This window comes from Gossypium arboreum, chromosome 12, assembly GCF_025698485.1.
Source record: "Gossypium arboreum isolate Shixiya-1 chromosome 12, ASM2569848v2, whole genome shotgun sequence".
Classification (NCBI taxonomy): Eukaryota; Viridiplantae; Streptophyta; class Magnoliopsida; order Malvales; family Malvaceae; genus Gossypium; species Gossypium arboreum.
The window spans coordinates 65,773,100-65,780,578 of NC_069081.1; the positions used below are offsets into that span (position 1 = coordinate 65,773,100).

The following is a 7,479-nucleotide window of genomic DNA, read 5'->3' on the forward strand; positions in this document are numbered from 1 at the left end:
TAAAGGACCTAGGAAGTCAATGCCCTAAACATCGAATAATTCTACCTCAATGATGTTTGTTCGAGGCATCTCATTTCTACTGGTGACATTTCCAACCCTTTGACATCGATCACAACTCTTTATGTAAGCATACGTGTCCTTGAATAGTGTTTGCAAAAAGAATCTGGCTTGCAATACTTTGGCCGCAGTATGAGTACCTCCGAAGTGTCCCCCACTTAGAGCTGAGTGATCATAGTATAGAATCTCTTGTACTTCATCTTCTGCCACACATCTCCTGATCATTTGATCTACACACTTCTTGAACAAGTATGGTTCTTCCCAGAAATAGTACTTCACATCGTGAAGAAACTTTTTCCTTTGATGATACGTCTTATCAATCAACATCAAACCACAAGCTAAATGGTTAGCAATATCAGCAAACCAAGGGGTATTATGGACATGATTTACCTTTAGTATGTGTTCATCTGGAAATGTTTCTTGAACTGGTATAGAAGAGAGTTCCCTTCTTGTGGCTCCAATTTGGACAAGTGCTCTGCTACTTGATTATCCACTCCCTTTCGATCTTGAATTTCTAGATCGAACTCTTGAAGTAAAAGTACCCATCGGATCAACCTTGGCTTAGCATCTTTCTTAGAGAGTAAGTACTTAATTACCGAGTGGTCCGTATAGCCAATCACTTTGGTACCTACAAGATAAGATCGAAACTTGTCAAAAGCAAACACAATAGCAAGTAACTCTTTTTCTGTTACCGTATAATTCAGTTGATCCCCTGTCAGAGTTTGACTTGCGTAGTAAATGGGATGAAAAACTTTGTTCCTTCACTGGCCCAGAACGGCTCTTATCATGAAGTCACTCGTGTCACACATTAATTCGAATGGCAGATCCTAGTCTGGTGTGACTATTATGGGTGCCATAACTAATTGACTCTTCAAATCTTTGAAAGCCTTTAAGCATTCCTTATCAAACTTGAACATCGAGTCCTTATCCAATAATTTGCATAAGGGTTTAGCAATTTTAGAGAAGTCTTTGATGAATCTTCGATAAAAATCCGCCTGGCCCAAAAAGCTCCAACACCTTTTAAAAATGTTAGAGGTGGGAATTTCTCAATAACATCTACCTTTACTTTATCTACTTCAATTCCATGTCTTGTTATCCGATGCCCTAGAACAATCCCTTCTCGTACCATGAAATGACACTTTTCCCAGTTGAGTACTAGGTTTATTTCTTCGCATCGCCTTAGTACCTTGGCTAGATTGGCTAGCAATTATCATACATATCTCCAAATACTAAAAATTCATCCATAAAAACTACCAAATACTTTTCAACCATGTCAGTAAAAATAGACATCATACATCTTTGAAATGTAGCAGGTGCATTACATAAACCAAATGGCATGCGTCTAAATGCAAATGTACCGTACGGGCAGGTGAATGTTGTCTTGTGTTGATCTTCTAGTGCTATTGTAATTTGATTATACCCCGAGTATCCATCGAGTCTATCCAGTATTTGGTCCAAAAACGACAAAAGAAGGTGATCTTTCCTAGTCGCCTTGTTCAGCTTCTGAAAATCGATGCAAATTCTTCATCACATAATCGTTCTAGTCGGTATCAACTTGTTATTCTTGTTTTCAATGGCCACGATACCTCCTTTCTTTAGCATGCACTAGAGTGGACTTACCCATGAACTATTTGAGATTGGGTAAATTACACACGCATCTAACCACTTAATGATTTCTTTCTTTACTACGTCCTTCATGATGGGGTTCAGTCTTTGTTGTCCATCGATCATCCCTTTCTCGCCATCTTCTAGTATGATCTTGCGCATGCATATAGATGGGCTAATACCACGGATATCGGCTATGGTCCATTCGATAGCCCTCTTGAATTGTTTCAACACCAAGATGAGTTTCTCTTTTTGGCCAGTAGTTAATTCTACTGAAACAATCACAGGCAGAGTAGAAGAGTTACAAAATAAACATATTTTAGATGTGAAGGTAGTACATTGAGTTCTAATTTAGGTGGCTCCTCGATTGACACTTTTGGTTGGGCATAACCCATTTCCTCAACTCCAAAGATTCAAAGCAGGATTGCAGAATAAATCCCCTTTGATTAGCTTCTAAAAAAGCTAAGTACTTATCCTTCTCTTCATCATTCGGAGGATTTGATGTCAAAATTTGTTCCAACAGACCCTCCACATAGTTGAGCTCCTTCTCCACTATTAAATCTTCTAAATCGGATACTGTAGAACAATCATCAATTGTGTCAGGAAATCGCATAGACTTAAAAATGTTAAATGTTAGCTGATCATCCTGAACACGCATAGTAAGCTCCCCCTTCTGCACATCAATAAGGGTCCTTCCGGTTGCTATGAGCGGTCTTCTTAAGATAATTGGCTCTTCTTTGTCTACTTCAAAGTCTAGGATAACAAAATTAGTAGGGAAGATAAATTTATCTATATGCACCAATACGTCCTCGATTTTTCCTTTTGGATGTACTAAGGATCGATCTGCTAATTGAACTGTAACTATAGTAGGTTTAACTTCACCTATCCCCAACTTTCTAAACATTGCCATAGGCATCAAGTTGATACTCGCAGCCAAGTCACATAGTGCCTTACCACAATATGTTGCTCCAATGTTGCAAGGTATGGTAAAACATCTAGGATGTGACATCCCTAAAGTGACCCTAGTCGGAAAGCGGTTTCGGGACCGCTAAACCGAGTCACTAAATCATTTGAGTATGATAGTTACTGTCTAAATATGTGAAAATGCATGTGTGAATTTTTAATTTTTTGATTTAGTTAATTTGAATGTGAATTGAAAGAAAAAGGGCTCATGTGAAAGGATTCAATTATATGTGGCTAATTTTAAGAGGTTAATAAAGGAATGAAGTAAAATAATGGAGTTGCATGTCAAATAATCCATTTGACAAGGATAGTGGCCGGCCATGACAAAATTATGGGCAAGGAAACATGTTTCCAACATGTTATGTTAGTGGGGTATGTAGGAAACAATAGAATAAAACTAGCATTAAAGAAATGAACAAAAAAAATGAGCATGGATGCCCCCATTGTGCCGTAGCTAGAGAGAAAGAAGAAGAAAAGGTTTTGTTCACCCTTTTACCTTGCCATTGCCGTGAGTGAGGGAGAGAAAGGGAAGGAATGCTCATCTTTCTTCTTCTTCATTGTCGAAATTGAGAAAGGAAAGATTTAAAAAGAAACCAAGGCATTCGCCATAGCTATTTCAATGAAAAGGTATGCATTGTGATTTTGTTTACTAATTGATATTGAGATTAAGTTGATAAGTGTATAGTCTAGCTAACCCATAACAAAACTCATGGATTCATGGTTGGGAGACAAGAGTGGTAGTTGCTTGTATGTATGGGCATATATGCACTTTGGAAAGGAGATTTTTGGTGTCATTTGAGTTCCCTTTATGAATGTATGTGCATGAGTATTCGGTCATGTTATTGTTTTATGTTGAAAATGTTTAATGCTTAAGGTGTTGTATAATTTTACTTGTGAATGAACTTGAGAACATCTAAATTATTAGTTGGAGGTGCGAATGTGGTCTTGGATGAATTTTAAAGAACAAAGAAATTTTGGGTGACTAGAGGTCAAGGACATTCGCCAAAGGCTTGTGTGCTAGCAAAGTCGGCCTAGATGTGGTAAATGTTAAGTGTTAAATGCAATGGGAATGCTAGATTAATGTTGCACATTCGGCTATAGTTAGGCATGTTGATGATCTCATTTAGACAATTAGACATAAAAGGGTGGTAATGAGGTTGAAAATTTGTTGAATGGCTAGTTGGGAAATGAATGAAACATTCGACCATATGGGGTATAAATGGGCATAGGTGTTAAATACCTTGTATTGGAAATTTGGATGAATAAGTAGCAATAAATTAAGATGAGATTGAGTAAATTTTCAGCTTAGTTGTGTTAAGTATTCGGCAATAATCATAATGATGTATATGAATGCCGTATGTTTGTGTTTGATGGAGAGGTAAATTGTTTGATTTAGCTCAAGAGCAAAGGGGAACTAAATCGGACAAAGGAAAGGAGAAAGCAAACGAGTAGCCGATTTGGAACCGTTCTACCCAAAACTAGGTAAGTCATTAAGCATATATTTGGTGTTGATGTAAATGACCATATTATATACGCAATTGTGTTTAAATGAGTTGATGTGTAAATGAAAATGTATGTGTATGGAATGATGCCATTGTTGAATGTATAAAGGCAGCAACATGCATGAGGTATTGGTCTCGGCACTAAGTGTGCGGGTATAAATGGACACGGTGACAAGATTGGCACTAAGTGTGCGGGTTTAAAAATTGTACAGCACTAAGTGTGCGAACTGAAAATATATAGCACTAAGTGTGCGAGCTGAAAATTATATAGCACTAAGTGTGCGAGCTGAAAATATATAGCACTAAGTGTGCGGATTCACTATATGCTCTTGCGTTACAATTGGCAATCGAGTGTGCGACATTATCGAGTTAATCCGGACAGCGGATCGGGTAAGTACCTTGAGCTCATGGTGAATAGGCACTATGGTCATGCTCGGGGTTGAGCTTGGTAAGCTTTAAATCTATGTGATGATTACAATTGTATGATTGTGGTGAAAATGAGTTGGTGTATAAAAATGACTCAAATATCTTATTGAATAGAATATGAAATGTGAATGTATGACTTGGTACGAGATTGAACCGAAAGGTCTAAAGAACTATGGTATAGTTCGATATGGATGGAACAATTAGCCTTGTTTCATTGTTTCACTTTGTGATGAATTTAGCTAATGGATAATTGTAAAGTGCTTATGACTTACTGAATTATAAACTCACTCGGTGTTTTCTTGTCACCCATTTTAGGTCTCGTGGACTCGTCTCTTTTGTGTGCTCGAAACCGTCAACGAAGTCATCACACCGGCGAGCAATTTTTGGTATTGTCTTCTTAGTCGATAGGAGAAAATTGGCATGTATAGGCTATTATGTTTTGTTGAATTGTGGGTTGTAAACTTTAAGCCATGTGAAAATGGCCTATGTGGTCGTCGAGTGGGATGCTAGAACCTATAGCCACGAGTCTTAGAAAACTTTAATTTTGATAAGGTGGCCATAAATTGTGTCATGTATGATGGATGATTAGTAAGGCCAAGGAAAGATTCATGAAATTGGCATAGTCTACTGCAGTAACTGTTGCGGACAGCAGCAGTGAGATGAGATTGAAAAATCACTAAAAATAGTAGAAGTAGAATTAAATAGTGAATAAATTATGAAATTGAACCTTGATGAATCCATTTTTATATGGACGAAACGAAACGACCATATGAGCAGTATACTGAGAGATATTAGAGCTCTCGTGAGACAGGGCCAGAACGGTTTCTGGGTTCCCTGTCTCGAATTTGAAAATTTACCATAAATTATCCAGAAGGAATTAGAAGTCGTGACTTATATGTGCAGATTCCCCTTTGAGTCTAGTTTCATTAGAAACAAACGGCATGAGCATTGAAGCTCTGTACGAGAAGATATTCAGGTCGTATTTCGCGAAGGTCAGTGTAGTCGACCCCTGTAACATGGGCGACTTTAACTAATAAACTGTACCAATTGGCCTGACCAAAAATTATAGAAATAAATCCATGGATAGATATATGAGTCTAAATTCAGGGGAAATTTACGGAATCAGTTTCCGAGTTTTGAAACTTGAGATATGATTTTTTTAAGGCGACAGTGATGCAGTTAGCTAGCCTGCCTGGAACAGCAATCAATATTACAAAGAGAGAAATAAGGGAAGTGAGCCCGGTAACACCACGTGTTCAAATCCGGTGACGATCTCGAGTTTCGGGTGTTACATAGGATCCTTCAATTTTGGGGGCAGTTTGTCTTGAAGATATGCACTGCATTCATTCGTCAGAGCTACCATATCAAATTCTCTGAGTATTCATTTTTTGGACAGGATATCCTTTATGAATTTGACATAGTTCGACATTTGCTCAAGTGCTTCAGCCAATACGATGTTGATATGAAGTTTCTTGAGTACGTCAAGGAACTTCTTGAATTGAATCTCCTGCTTTTGCTTTTGAAGTCTTTGAGGGTAGGGTGGTGGTGGTTTCTTTACTAGAATTGGTTGATTCGTCTTCTGTGGCAATTCTGCATCTGACAAGGTTGTTAGTTGATCAGAATTAATTGGTTATAAAATTACCTTGTCAGGTTTTATAGATTCTGGTTCTTGTGAAACTAGAATTTCAACGCTCGGTTGAACTTCCTCTGATTCTTGAGCATCAGCTTGCTCCTTTTCAGCTTCAATGGTGTTGGGCTCTATTGTCTTTCCACTCCTCAATGTTAATGCTTTGTAATGCTCCTTCCCCGGATTCCTCTGATTTCCATATCACTAGGTAAAGCACCTAGTGGTCGATTCCTGAGTTCAATTGCAAGCTGCCTATTTGGTTTTCTAGGTTTTTCAATGTAACTACTTAGCTTTGGATTAAGGTGTCATTCTTGGCCATGTATGCCTTCAAAAAATTTTCTAAGCCATTGGATGGTTCAGGTTAGGTTGGTTTTTGAACTTGTTGGTGAAAACTTGGTGGCTAGGTCGATATAGGTTGGGCGTAAGTATTACTGGTTCTAGCTCCTTGGTTACTTCAGGAAAAATTCGGGTAGTTTCGCCACGATAGGTTATAAAAATTGGATTGCAATCCTTGCCATCGTCGGTTTTGGTTCTGGTTACCTATGTATTAGATGGATTTTGGGTTTGATGGAAATTCTTCGAACAAATGTCCTTCCCCACAATAAACACAGGCTATATTTTCAAATTGATTTGGTGGCTGTGCTACAAAACTGTTAGACCCATTAGTAGTAAGATTTTTAAGCATTGAAGGTATTAATAATACCTGATATGCAAGTGAAGTAAGAGCATCTACTTCATGTATTCCAGCAACTCATCTTCCTGACACTGCTCTATTGGTTGGCCATTGGTAATTGTTGCTGGCAATCCTCTCTATAATTTCATAAGCCTCATTATAAGACTTAAAAACGAGAGCACCATTAGCAGAAGCGTCCACTACCATCCTCGTGTGAGCATTGAGACCATTATAAAATGTCTCAAGTTGGATGCAATGTGGGATTCCATGATGAGGGCACTTTCGTAATAACTCTTTGTACCTTTTCTATGCCTCATACAAGGACTCATCATCTATTTGTTGAAAGGCAGTGATCTCGTTCCTCAACTTAGCATTCTTGCTAGGTGGGAAATACTTCATAAGGAATTTTTTTGCTAACTCTTGCCATGTGGAAATTGAGTTTGGTGGCAAATTTGTTCAACCAGGCTCGAGCTCTGTCCCTCAGTGAATATGGGAACAGCTTCAATCGTAATGCATCTTCTGGTACTCCGGCTAACTTGAAAGAATCATTCACCTCCATAAATAGTCTTAAGTGTAGGTGAGGATCTTCAGTAGGCATTCCACTGAATTGGCCAACTGTCTGCAGC

General features: G+C 38.2%; 1 non-coding gene across 1 annotated transcript; it reads left to right on the plus strand.

Moving 5' to 3' along the window:
* The first annotated feature begins 7,115 nt into the window (after positions 1-7,115).
* On the plus strand, positions 7,116-7,222 carry LOC128285959 (small nucleolar RNA R71). The gene has a single exon (XR_008276506.1). It is a non-coding gene; the product is annotated as a small nucleolar RNA R71 (small nucleolar RNA).
* Positions 7,223-7,479: the final 257 nt, after the last annotated feature.